Below are 14,408 nucleotides of genomic sequence, written 5' to 3' on the forward strand. Positions count from 1 at the left end.
TCATCGTAACAACAGGAGAGGTACCACATAGTGAGCTGGAGAGACATCACTGTTTATGTTGCACAGGTACTCAAGAGGGAACTTGGGTGTCACATTGAAATGTTATATATGAGATATTTATTTTCTTTTTGCACTGTGATACTATATGTAATGTAAACCTTTTACAATAAACTTGAAGTTGAAAAAAAAAAAGAAAACAACCCTACGCGTATCGTCGCGCTGTCGGCGACTTTCTCAGGGGCATATCTATATACACATATATAAAAGAAAAGCGAGAAGTGCACGTGTGTTAAAATATAAAATATAGATTTATTAAAAGACAAATTCCCACTCACATGGTGCATGATAAAAACTTGCGTTGGATATAAGACATCTAAGGTTATTGGAACCGACTCAGAAGATACTGTCACAAGCAGCAAGGTGGTGCAAGAAGGGAGTTGTCTCTACCGCCTAGAGCACAGGTGAAGGCGTAGCGTGGAGCTCGTAAAAGTCCCAATCGCCGCAATGGTCAGCTACAGCAGGGGTGTGCAAACTTTTTCATCTGCGCCCCTTTGCCTGCTCTCTCCCCCTGCTCGCGGCCCCCCCCCCTTACCTCTTCTCCAGCGTTTTCTGATGTCACGATGTCATTAGACGCCGCGTCGCCTGAAGCCGCCGAAGACAAGGTAAGTGAGATAGAGCCCTTGCACGCTCCCCCGGTTTTTAATTTAAATGCTTTGGGGAACTCCTCTTCCTTAATGTTACTTTTATGTCTAAAGCACTTATTCCCATGATCTGTTATTTATATTATCTGTTATTTATTTGATTACCACATGTATTACTACTGTGAAGCGCTATGTACATTAATGGCGCTATATAAATAAAGACATACAATACAATAGAACTGCGGTAGGCCCAGTGGGCGCTGCGGGGGGCCCAATTGGGTCCCATCCCAGTTCTCCCGAGCTGCGGCCCGGCCTTCACTCCAAGCCTCTTCCCCATGCGCATTGTTCGGCACTGGAATTTGCGCCAGAACAGAAGTCAGCCCCAACTTGTGCATCTGCCCATAGGATCAGCGCAGCACCGGAGGCCTCCTGTCCCCTAAGGTAAAATACTTGGGGGGAAGTGTGTGTGTGTATTGAGTGCATGGTAGGGGGGGATTAAGCGTGAAGAGGGGAGGGGGGATTTGAGTGTGGGGGTAATGGAGTGTGAGAGGGACTGCGATTTGAGAGGGGGATGAATTAAGTGCGAAGAAGGGGGGTTGAATGAGAGAGGAGGGGGAGAGTGAGTGAGCAGTAGTGTAAGAGTGAGAGGAGGGAGTAAGTGAACAAGCCAGCACCCAGTAGCCCAAGCACGCTGCCTAGGGGTCACACTCGACTCCTCTCTCACATTCGCCCCTCACATTCAAAACATTTCTAAAACTTGTCGCTTTTTCCTCCGCAATATAACAAAGATACGCCCTTTCCTCTGTTGCTCGACTGCTAAAACTCTGACTCAGGCCCTCATTCTCTCACGTCTTGATTACTGTAACCTCCTGCTGTCCGGCCTTCCTGCCTCTCACCTGTCTCCCCTACAATCTATCCTAAATGCTGCTGCCAGAATCACTCTACTCTTTCCTAGATCTGTCTCAGCATCTCCCCTCCTGAAATCCCTCTCCTGGCTTCCGATCAAATCCCGCATCTCACACTCCATTCTTCTCCTCACTTTTAAAGCTTTACACTCTTCTGCCCCTCCTTACATCTCAGCCCTAATTTCTCGCTATGCACCATCCCGACTCTTGCGTTCTGCTCAAGGATGTCTTCTTTCTACCCCCTTTTTATCTAAAGCCCTCTCCTGCCTTAAACCTTTTTCACTGACTGCCCCACACCTCTGGAATGCCCTTCCCCTCAGTACCCGACTAGCACCCTCTCTATCCACCTTTAAGACCCATCTTAAGACACACTTGCTTAAAGAAGCATACGAATAGCACTGTGAACATTCTGGACACATGATACATAAAGCTTGGCCCCCTGCAGACGCACTTACCAGAACTCCCTCCTACTGTCTCTGTACGTTCTCCCTACCTACCAATTAGACTGTAAGCTCCTCGGGGCAGGGACTCCTCTTCCTTAATGTTATGTTTGTCTAAAGCACTTATTCCAATGATCTGTTATTTATATTATCTGTTATTTATTCGATTACCACATGTATTACTACTGTGAAGCGCTATGTACATTAATGGCGCTATATAAAGACATACAATACAACAAGAGGGGGGGAGTCAGTGAGCAAGAGAGGGAGTTGGAGAGGGGGTGTAACAGCGTGGGGGTGAAAGATAGGAGGAGGAAGAGAGACAGGGGGGGAGATGATGAGAGGGGGAGTGAGAAAGGGAAGAGAAATAGTGGGGGGTGAAGGGGTAGATAAAGAGGGGATGCGAGTGTAAGAGAAAGAGGGGGCTCGCAAGGCTGCCGACATGGGGGGCGCCCCCGGTGGAAACTCTAGTCCTGGGCCCCAGGAAAGCAGTCGGCGGCCCTGTACATAATGTATGTGTAAATGTGTGCCTATGTATATATGCCTGCAAGAATGTACTATATGTGTGCACAATATATAGTCACACAGGGCTTGACTCTGGCTAATGCTGACCCTGCACACTAAAGGGGTAATTCTATATTACCCCCCCGGATATGGCCGCATCAGACATTATAGAATTACCCCTAAATGTGGATAGAAAGAGAACAATGGTGACCGTACCCCGCACTGACAAGGAAATTCACTTAATGCTCATAACTCCTATGTTGTTTAATAGCACCACCCTGTGGCCAAGTAGCTCACCCCCACCCCCATGAGCATACAAGGATTACATATGTTCTATCCTGAAGTGTTTTTATTTTTATTACCTTCAGGACTTTTTGACAAAATAAAACGTGTTATGTTTGTGTAATAGTTCTAAACTATACTATTAACTTAGCACTAGACTAGCATGTACATGCTTGTATAAAAAAACACAAATAGGGCAGTAAAAAAATGTAGACCGCATGAAAGGCTTCCTAAAAATCACCAATACTGTTTTTTTGTTTAAATAAAATATAGCACATTACTTATTTTTTTTAGACTAACCAATTTTTATTCCCATATTTTGCTGACTCCCAAAAACAGGAACCTTCCAGAAATGTGGTAGCTTTTGGAAGGGGCGAGGGGTACAGCTGAGATTCATTTGCCAGTCAAATAAAGGCTCAGACACGTGGTAAAATATGAACTGGACTTTGTGGAGGTGAGGGGCAAGTTGTTCAAACCTTTCACAAGACGAGTGAAAAATTGGGCTCTACATGCTACCAGTCACATAGCTTAATGCAAGCCCCCACCTCCTCAACATGTCGGCTTTTCAGGCTACCCCTGCTTCAGCACTGGTGGTTCAATCATTCCCTGCTTCAGCAGACGTGGCTCAATTAGAGGGTCTTCGACCGAGCCTCTGATTGAGTCAGCTGTGCTGGAGCTGGGATAGCATGAAAACCTGACCTGTTGGGGGTGGGGTTTTGGGAAGGGGGAGGCTTGAGGACTGGAGTTGAGCACCACTGGGTTAATGGTTGCAATATCGAGCTAAAATGTACTGACGTCACATTCCCATTTTATAGTAGGCGCACATCTTCACGTATCCCTCCAAACAATGGAAAGATGAGGTCCAGTGAGGAATGTCCTGGAAGGCTCCCTATGGGTCCAGCTGCTCTCAGGACAGGCTCACACATGGCCTATGTGGGATACCTGCTTTGTGCTGTGCTGCTATGGAAAGTCATTTCTAGTTGACTGATCATGTTGTCCGTTGGGAAACGGAAGGTGGCTCAGCATTCACATGTGGAAATCCAAGGAAGCATCCAACCGCCAGCTTCTGAAACAGATATTACAATGTGTGCCATATTTCTGATTACTACAGACACAATTCTCTGAAATTATTCACAGGAAAAGAAAGATGGCTTGCTGTGAAATCATTTTATATAGTCCATTCAGAATTCAAGATGCTCAGTAACTATTTAAAATGTAGGCCCGAATACTCACATCCAAACAGGACGGGATTACAAATACAGGCTGGAGTATACAATAAAGTATGTAATGCACACAGAAAAGACCAACAAGAAAATACATTATGAATTGCCAGGCTAAAAAGTAAGCCCTTTGCACATTGATTATTGGTATTTGAACACCTGCAATGTATACACTGTCTCTGCAACGTATATACTGTAATGATGTCAGGAACAGGCTTGGGGAACTTGTAGGAGAAGTGGGTTCTTCTCTTAAGTGTATTTAACTTCATTGCAAGTTCCACGTATATTGGGAATAGGATCTTCATATACACAAACAGCATATGAAACTAACTCCAGTCCTCAAGGGCCACCAACAGGACAGGTTTTAAGGATATCCCTGCTTCAGTACAGGTGACTCAATTAGTGGCTCCGTCATAATGACAGCCACCTGTGCTGAAGCAGGGATATCCTTCATACCTGACCTGTTGGTGGCCCTTGAGGACTGGAGTTGGCCGCCCCTGTACTAACAGCAAATCCTTTAAAGTAGCAATTTCAAAATGCCAGAGTATGGTGACATGTGGGTTCAGTCTCACATAGGAACCAATTACATTAACGCCAGGGATGTTTTGTGGTCATTTAAAAGAAAAAAAAAAAAAATACCACTTGTGAGCAGATTCACATGTCTCAGACAGGTCTGCAACCCTGCTTGTCACCATTATCTCTTAGCATACAGTGCTTCCACTGCAGCAAGGGATTCTGGGAAATGACATGCAAATGAGCACTCAGTGTGTCACCTTTTGCTTCATGTCCATTTCAACATGGGACCCCTATGAGCTTATGCCTGCCGCATTACACAGCTTTTCAGCACAGTCTGGGTATCAGAAGTGCCAAGCCAGTAAACCTACTCACAGACAGCTGTTTTTCGACCTTTCGTGTTTCTTCAGTGAGAGGCGGGTTTTATGTATTTTACTAATTATTTTAAAGATCCCCTGGCAATTTCTGTGAACATTAGGGTGCGTTTTACTGGCTTGATCCCAATATGTTTTCTCAGTTGGTTACAGTATTTGACATGTATGTATATCTTTATTTATATAGCGCCCACAGCACTTTACAAGAGAGACAATCCAATACAGGGAATTATAATACAATAAGTGCAACAAACACAATGGGACAATAGGGAAGGAAATCCCTTCCCCGGAGGGATTACACTCTAAGGCTGCGCTTATAGTGCTGGCGACGGGGACGCGACGTCAGGCTACGGTCGCTGGAAAAATCAAATAGAGATGACTTCCAGCGATCACGACCAAACCGTCGCTCCGTCACGTCGCGCTTACTATAAGCGCACGCGACGGCGGCAATGCATTTGTTTTGCTGCGACGTCGCATCGCTGTCACTATATAGTAATGACGATGGCGCGCAGCGCCAAAACTAGTACATGTAGTCCATTGCGGGTGGCCATAGGGGGCGCAACCGCAAAGGCGCTGTGTAGCGACAGGGAGACAAAAATCGCCGTAGTCAATGGATTTTGTGATACACAGCGACAGCCGCATCACATCTCTATCTTGTCTTTTGTGTCTTCCCCCTTGCTGAGGTCACTGCCCCTTGCCGCCAGCGATATCGCACTACTCGAGTGCAACTTTCGCTATAGCGACGGCGCCGTCTGATGTCAGTGGTCGCGAGCACGTCGCCGCCACTATAAGCGCAGCGTGACAGTGGTATGATGGGAGACTTACAGAGACAGCAGGTGAGGGAATAAGTGCAGTAGATGGCAGTGCTTGGCCACAATGGGTGGTAGGCGAGACTGTGGGTGTGGGACATTAGTAATAAGTCCAGGCTAATGAAACGCTTCATTTAAGAGGTAAGGTTTTACATAAATGTGGGGAGAGAAGGTGCTTGGCGTATGTGGGGGGAGAAGGTGCTTGGCGTATGTGGGGGGAGAAGGTGCTTGGCGTATGTGGGGGGAGAAGGTGCTTGGCGTATGTGGGGGGAGAAGGTGCTTGGCGTATGTGGGGGGAGAAGGTGCTTGGCGTATGTGGGGGGAGAAGGTGCTTGGCGTATGTGGGGAGAGAAGGTGCTTGGCGTATCCGAGTGTGAGGGAGCTCCCTCCAGGAAGGGGTAGTGAGGGAAAAAGGTTTAAGGTGAGAGAGCAGTAGAGGTGAAAGTGGTGGAAAGGAGAGAGTTATATGTAGAGAGCAGGAGACGAGCAGGGGCATTAAGAGACACGCTGGGTGTGTAAATAAATATGATCCCCATTGTGTCACAGCAAAGAAGAATGAGAAATAACCCCCTGCTCAGTCTTTCGTGTTTAAGGATAGGTAAAAAAATGCAGCTGCACTCCAAATATGCGAGTAATGCATTAATTTTGTTATTTACTATATTTGCAGGGCAGCTGCATTTTTTACCTATCCCTACATGCTCATTAAGGGATCTGGGCAGTCCCTCCGCAATACTAGCACCACTGACATCCAGCACGTTTTGAGTCTTGCTTTAAGATAAAAAAAAATGTAACCCCTTGAGTACCACCCTCACTCACCTTACTAGTCTTTAGTGTAAGATTTCCCTAACACCCCCCTTAGGGCTTGACTTTACACTGCTGCCAAGAATCTTAAAGACAGGGAATGACTGCAGTCACACATCTGTCAGAGAATTAGATCAGGCTCACAGCTGTTTTACAGAATTAGTTTTTTTTTTCCGAAGCTCTATTAGGGAAATAAGCCAGTAACCATTTTGCAGTTATCTGTCAGAGAGCATGAGGTTATCGTGTCAGCTGTGCAGATAGTCCAGGTAACCGTACTCGTCCTAGAGCAGGGGTGGTCAACTCCAGTCCTCAAGGGCCACCAACAGGTCAGGTTTTGAGGAGATCCCTGCTTCAGCACAGGTGGCTCAGTTAGAATTGAGCCACCTGTGCTGAAGCAGGGATATTGTGAAAATCTGACCTGTTGGTGGCTTTTGACGACTGGAGTTGGTCGCTCCTGTCCTAGAGCAATCTGAAGATTTTAAGCCACACAGCAAAAAAAGTTCATGATCATAAAAAAAACTGCAAAAGGTATTGGGGTTTCTGCTGAGAGAAAAATGAAGATCAATGTCACAAACCTCCAAACCGCCACCGTGTGGCGCTATGTTTGAATATTTTCCTGGAATGCTCTGACAGGTGCTGCTGAGCTCTTAGAGCAAAAATCACCAATACAATATTCTAGTAAAGACATATACAGATTTTCTAATAAGGACATATACAGCTTTTCTAATAAGGACATATACAGCTTTTCTATTAAGGACAGTGATTCTAAAATGTCTAGGTGACATTCTGACAAAGTGCTGCAAACAGAATCTTACTGGGATTTTCCCTCCCTTCTTTTACCTAAAGCTGAGGGTTCTCAGGTCATCTAACTTAGTTTGCCTCTGTTTATTTTTCGGAGAAAAATATGGCTGCCAGTAAGGTCATTGCCATAGAAATCAATGTTAGGCGAACACTGCAAGCCATTTGAATCGCTTGCTGGCTATGACAAATAGACCATGCCAGTTATGCTTAATGATATGCACTAATTGAAATTATGCAAACAAAAAAAAGTAGTTTTGTGGCGGAATAAGACCATAAATAGGAATATTCTGAAAACATAGCTCAGATTTTTTGTTGTTGAAAGAAGAGTAATACAGTATGAAGGAAATAATAGGGCTGCACGTGTGCATACACTTATTATACAGTCGTAGATGCAGAATAGAGTCCCACATCCACAAAAGGGTGTGAGCTAAGCTTCCTGTGAATGGGAGTAAAGGCGTGCTAAAGGTTAGCACCTTTTTGAGGATCTGGGCCAGAGCGATAGAGACAGACACAGGCTCGCAGTCATTCTGGGAGACTCAGCCTGTGTAGACATTGAGGACTTATACTATACCTAATACTAGGCCCCAACGTGGATTTCCAAGTAGGCCAGTCTGAGTAGACTATAGAAATCAAATATTCATCTTATAGTATGGGTCACACCAGACTATGAGGGAATGTTTAGGTAAGAGCCGTGTCCTTAAAACAGCGCTTTCTCTATACAAAGGGACATGTCTTATATTTGGGGTTGTTCTAATGAAAAGGAATGTGTTCTCCTTTAAGAAATGGATGGGAGCAGATGCTGGAGGTCTCTGAAGCATGCAAGGTTGGGTTTACAGCACACTCCGCAGATCATGGCTCATAAAATCCCTCTGCCTTTACAGATGTCTTCATAACATTTTATGGGGCCATGCTGTGTTTCCCATAATTCAACAGGGGCAGACAGAGCACTGGCAACAGGGACTTTAACATAATGCCTTCCCTGATGGAGAAGCCTACAATGCACTGCCACACCTCGCTCTGCCAGCAGAGGGCAGCGACACTGATCAGATTCACTCTATCAGCAGGTTGTGAATCTCTCTCAGGGCTGTCACACCGATTTCATTTTCCCAGACGGCTGTGAAACTGATCTGGCTCACATTCCCTGCCTCTGATTTTTAGGGGTCGGTGACACTGGTCTGCTTCTCTTTCTAGGAGAGACTTGATTCTCTGTGGAAGCAGAGGGTTGTTAGTACAGTACATTTGTTCTCTTTGCCAATAGTGATCCCCCCTCCTCCCCTTTTCACCCGAGAAGGTGATACTCGCCTGAAGACATGCTGAGCAGGTCTCTGGGAGGAAAAGTAGGGCCTGATTGAGTATTGCTCTGGAAAACTGTCCAGCAGGATTTGGATTAATGGGAGTGCAGCAGAGGGCACCCCTACAGGGACATATTAAATGAAGCAGTTCCTTTTATCAGTGACCTACTGTATGTGCTCATCTCCAGTCCTCAACCGCTCCCCCAACAGGTAAGGCTTTCCTGATATCCCAGCTTCAGCACAGTTGGCTCAGTTAGAGGCACTGATTGAGCCACTTGTGCTGAAGCTGGGATATCCTGAAAACCTGACCTGTTGGAGGGGGCTTGAGGACTGGAGTTGAGAACCCTTTATCTGTGGGATAATACTCTGCTGATCTCCCAAAGCAGTAGCAGTCTCCAGCAGAGAGACAGATGCAGCAATCCTCTGCAGGAATGTCAAATACAGTTATTAAAGCAATATTACAATCCACTCTCAGCAAACCCTCTTGCCATGTAATGTATTCTTACCTACTACATCCTAAAATGTCTGTGTAAGGTGCTAGCAGACCATTACTAATGAAAATATAGACCAAATACTACGAGAGAATGAAGGGGATAAATTGCTGCACTAATTGTATTGTATGTCTTTATTTATATAGCGACATTAATGTACATAGCGCTTCACAGTAGTAATACATGTGGTAATCAAATAAATAACAGATAATATAAATAACAGATCATGGGAATAAGTGCTTTAGACATAACAGTAACATTAAGGAGGAGTCCCTGCCCCGAGGAGCTTACAATCTAATTGGTAGGTAGGGAGAACGTACAGAGACAGTAGGAGGGAGTTCTGGTAAGTGTGTCTGCAGGGGGCCACTAATGAAGAAATATAATAAACACCACTAATGAAATAATACATGAGTAGAGGGTGCTGAATTATTTACCAATAAAAGCAATATTTTATTATTACTATGACCATAATAAAAAAAGACTTTCATATAAAAACCCTGCATCATGTGCACATGACTATTACAGAGGCCCCCACACGCAAAACACAATAAGTTCATGGTTTCCCTAAAAAAAAAAAAAATAGGTGTTGGCAACAGAAAAGTAGTTAAAAGTTAGTAGCTTGTCTTCAGTTTCTTACAGTGTCCCTAGCCTGTGTCAGATATAGCTGTACCTGAAATCCATTTCGCTCTATGATATGGAGAGAAAGAAAAAAACTGGTGCACAGCCAAAGAGTGGGTCACCAACAAGTTAATGAAAAAATATTCCTTTAATAATCCATATGGGAAATGGAGACAAACACCCTCCTACGCGTTTCGTGTATAGAGATACACTTTATCAAGGAACCCTTATTCTGCCGTATTGTGATGCCCACCGCCCATCTCTTTGATTGCTTGTGGTCAGCCTGCTTCTCCACTGTCCGTGTGGCATGTGCTTAGACTGTTAGGGGACTTCAGTTTAAAGAAAAGACGCCTCTCAGGTGCACAGAATGGGCATATGCCACACAGACTGTAGCGATAACAGATATTTGCCATGTAAACGGAAACGCCGTAACAATTGGGGCAATATTCTGCTGCAGCTCTCTCCAACAAAACAGGGACCTCCATCCCCATCACTCCCTTCACCAGCAAAAAGGAAACCACTCAAAACACAATAGAAAGGGTCACTGAGGACTCTCTGGGGCATGCAATGAAAGTTTGAGGAGAGACACCTTAGAAGTGAACCTCTGAGGTCAAATGGGGCCGTCCAGAGGGGGTGTGAGAGGCAGAAGAGGAAAGAAATTAAACGAGTGGGCGCGGGAGGCTTTGAAGCTGCCTTAAAAAAATTCCTGTCATCTTGAGGTCTTCTCAAAACACCAGAGATAATGTTTCTGTATACACACAAACTACCAGAATCACTAGAGGCGTTGGATTCTGGATACACTATATAAATCAACCTTGTGCCCCATACTACAGCCATACTTTAAAATGCCTACTTGGCACACAAACTTTAATCTCTGGTGCGCAGATTCATTTAGGTTTTTAAAACCGTCACTGCAACATGTATACTATATTTCTGGTGAAGAACTCTCATGTCGGTCCGTAAAAAGTAATAACAACCGCTAACATATGAGATACCATTATACTCCAAAATGTTTCTGCATCTTAAGAACTGCTCAAACCTGAAGAAGAACCCTGTGAGGTTTTAAAGTGTAGACCGTAAACTGGTCGTAGCTTCAATAAATAGGGTTATACTACCCAAGAAAAGCTAGGATCTCCAGCAAAGAAGCATTCAAATAGCACAGGCCAAGAACTATGAACACTGCTTCCCTATACAATCTCTACTAGCACAGGCCAAGAACTATGAACCCTGCTTCCCTATACAATCTCTACTAGCACAGGCCAAGAACTATGAACCCTGCTTCCCTATACAATCTCTACTAGCACAGGCCAAGAACTATGAACCCTGCTTCCCTATACAATCTCTACTAGCACAGGCCTAGAACTATGAACCCTGCTTCCCTATACAATCTCTACTAGCACAGGCCTAGAACTATGAACCCTGCTTCCCTGTACATTCTCTACTAGCACAGGCCTAGAACTATGAACCCTGCTTCCCTGTACAATCTCTACTAGCACAGGCCAAGAACTATGAACCCTGCTTCCTTATACAATCTCTACTAGCACAGGCCTAGAACTATGAACCCTGCTTCCCTATACAATCTCTACTAGCACAGGCCAAGAACTATGATCCCTGCTTCCCTATACAATCTCTACTAGCACAGGCCAAGAACTATGAACCCTGCTACCCTATACAATCTCTACTAGCACAGGCCAAGAACTATGAGCCCTGCTACCCTATACAATCTCTACTAGCACAGGCCTAGAACTATGAACCCTGCTTCCTTATACAATCTCTACTAGCACAGGCCAAGAACTATGAACCCTGCTTCCTTATACAATCTCTACTAGCACAGGCCTAGAACTATGAACCCTGCTTCCTTATACAATCTCTACTAGCACAGGCCAAGAACTATGAACCCTGCTTCCTTATACAATCTCTACTAGCACAGGCCTAGAACTATGAACCCTGCTTCCCTATACAATCTCTACTAGCACAGGCCTAGAACTATGAACCCTGCTTCCTTATACAATCTCTACTAGCACAGGCCAAGAACTATGAACCCTGCTTCCTTATACAATCTCTACTAGCACAGGCCAAGAACTATGAACCCTGCTTCCCTATACAATCTCTACTAGCACAGGCCTAGAACTATGAACCCTGCTTCCCTATACAATCTCTACTAGCACAGGCCAAGAACTATGATCCCTGCTTCCCTATACAGTCTCTACTAGCACAGGCCAAGAACTATGAACCCTGCTTCCTTATACTGTACAATCTCTACTAGCACAGGCCAAGAACTATGAACCCTGCTTCCCTATACAATCTCTACTAGCACAGGCCAAGAACTATGAACCCTGCTTCCCTATACAATCTCTACTAGCACAGGCCAAGAACTATGAACCCTGCTTCCTTATACAATCTCTACTAGCACAGGCCAAGAACTATGAACCCTGCTTCCCTATACAATCTCTACTAGCACAGGCCAAGAACTATGAACCCTGCTTCCTTATACTATCTTTACTAGCACAGGCCTAGAACTATGAACCCTGCTACCCTATACAATCTCTACTAGCACAGGCCAAGAACTATGAACACTGCTTCCCTATACAATCTCTACTAGCACAGGCCAAGAACTATGAACCCTGCTTCCCTATACAATCTCTACTAGCACAGGCCAAGAACTATGAACCCTGCTTCCTTATACAATCTCTACTAGCACAGGCCAAGAACTATGAACCCTGCTTCCCTATACAATCTCTACTAGCACAGGCCAAGAACTATGAACCCTGCTTCCTTATACTATCTTTACTAGCACAGGCCTAGAACTATGAACCCTGCTACCCTATACAATCTCTACTAGCACAGGCCAAGAACTATGAACACTGCTTCCCTATACAATCTCTACTAGCACAGGCCAAGAACTATGAACCCTGCTTCCCTATACAATCTCTACTAGCACAGGCCAAGAACTATGAACCCTGCTTCCTTATACAATCTCTACTAGCACAGGCCTAGAACTATGAACCCTGCTTCCCTATACAATCTCTACTAGCACAGGCCAAGAACTATGAACCCTGCTTCCCTATACAATCTCTACTAGCACAGGCCAAGAACTATGAACCCTGCTACCCTATACAATCTCTACTAGCACAGGCCAAGAACTATGAACCCTGCTTCCCTATACAATCTCTACTAGCACAGGCCAAGAACTATGAACCCTGCTACCCTATACAATCTCTACTAGCACAGGCCTAGAACTATGAAACCTGCTACCCTATACAATCTCTACTAGCACAGGCCAAGAACTATGAACACTGCTTCCCTATACAATCTCTACTAGCACAGGCCAAGAACTATGAACCCTGCTTCCCTATACAATCTCTACTAGCACAGGCCAAGAACTATGAACCCTGCTTCCCTATACAATCTCTACTAGCACAGGCCAAGAACTATGAACCCTGCTTCCCTATACAATCTCTACTAGCACAGGCCAAGAACTATGATCCCTGCTTCCTTATACAATCTCTGGTCTCTCAATTCCAGACACTGGAACCTATGAGTGGTTTAAGGAAGACATGTTCTGTCACGTGATGCCCGTTGCTATGACAACTGGACGCTGATTGACATCACGATGTTACGTGGCATTGCGTTGTCATGGCAACGCGGTGCCATGTGACAAAGCACGACCATATTGAGAAGATTTGCAGGGGAAAGATGCCGGGAGATGCGATGCCGGAGCATGCTGGGAGAGGCCGCCCGGCGCCCTACTTGTTACTTTGAGGTCAGGGGGAGATCTGGGGGGGCTGTGAGGGGAAGATCTGGGGGGGCTGTGAGGGGAAGATCTGGGGGGGCTGTGAGGGGAAGATCTGGGGGGGCTGTGAGGGAAGGGGGGCAGAGGGGTGATGTGAGATGCAGGTGGGGGGGGGGGGGGGTTGGTATATCTGAGAAACTTAACACGTCTAACATGGACTCCTAAAAATACCCCTCTATTAGCAGAGGCACATCTTAATATTCAGTTATTTTGGTGCAGAAAAGAACACTATAGAGTGCAGGTTGTGTGAAAAATGTCAGTATTTACAGATCATTGGTCCTCAGCTGTACGGCTGCAATTCACGTTCCAGGGTCGCAACTATTGCTCGCGCTATTCCACTGATTATTATTGTCCAAAATAAACAAACGTGTCGAGAGAGAACCTGTTAAAATTTGTGAATCCCACTACCGCCCTAACTCCTGTCACTAGTTTTAAATACCTGGGCATATGGTTTGACTCCCACTTAACATTCGGGATGCACATTGATACCCTGACAACCAAGACCTATGCCAAACTAGGGGTACTTTACAGGAACAAATCCTCCCTAAGTCTGCTGGGTAGAAAGCGTATCGCACAGCAGATGCTAATGCCAATTATTGACTATGGAGACATAGTATATGGCTCGGCTCCTCAAACCCACCTTAGCAAACTTGACACCCTCTATAATTCAATTTGTCGTTTTGTTCTCCAGTGCAACTACAACACACATCACTGCGAAATGCTCAAAGAACTAGATTGGTCATCACTTGAATCTAGGCGCAAAGTTCACCTTTCCTGTCTTGCCTTCAAATACCTTCAGGGCAAGCTACCCAGCTACCTGAACAAGCTCCTCACCCCTACCACATGCAGCACTTATCACCTGAGATCAGACTCCAAAAGACTGTTCATGGTCCCAAGGCTCAACAAAGTATCCGTCCGTTCTTC

The 14,408-nt window shown here is 45.2% G+C and overlaps 1 protein-coding gene across 1 annotated transcript in view; it reads right to left on the reverse strand.

The window, feature by feature from the left end:
* Positions 1 to 1,817: 1,817 nt before the first annotated feature.
* LOC142490008 (uncharacterized) overlaps positions 1,818 to 14,408 on the reverse strand; it is a 134,229-nt gene continuing 121,638 nt past the window's right edge. Inside the window, exon 4 of the mRNA XM_075591764.1 lies at positions 1,818 to 3,838. The gene's annotated coding sequence lies outside the window, so the exon portion shown is untranslated. The remainder of the gene's footprint in view (positions 3,839 to 14,408) is intronic.

This window comes from Ascaphus truei, chromosome 3, assembly GCF_040206685.1.
Source record: "Ascaphus truei isolate aAscTru1 chromosome 3, aAscTru1.hap1, whole genome shotgun sequence".
NCBI lineage: Eukaryota > Metazoa > Chordata > Amphibia > Anura > Ascaphidae > Ascaphus > Ascaphus truei.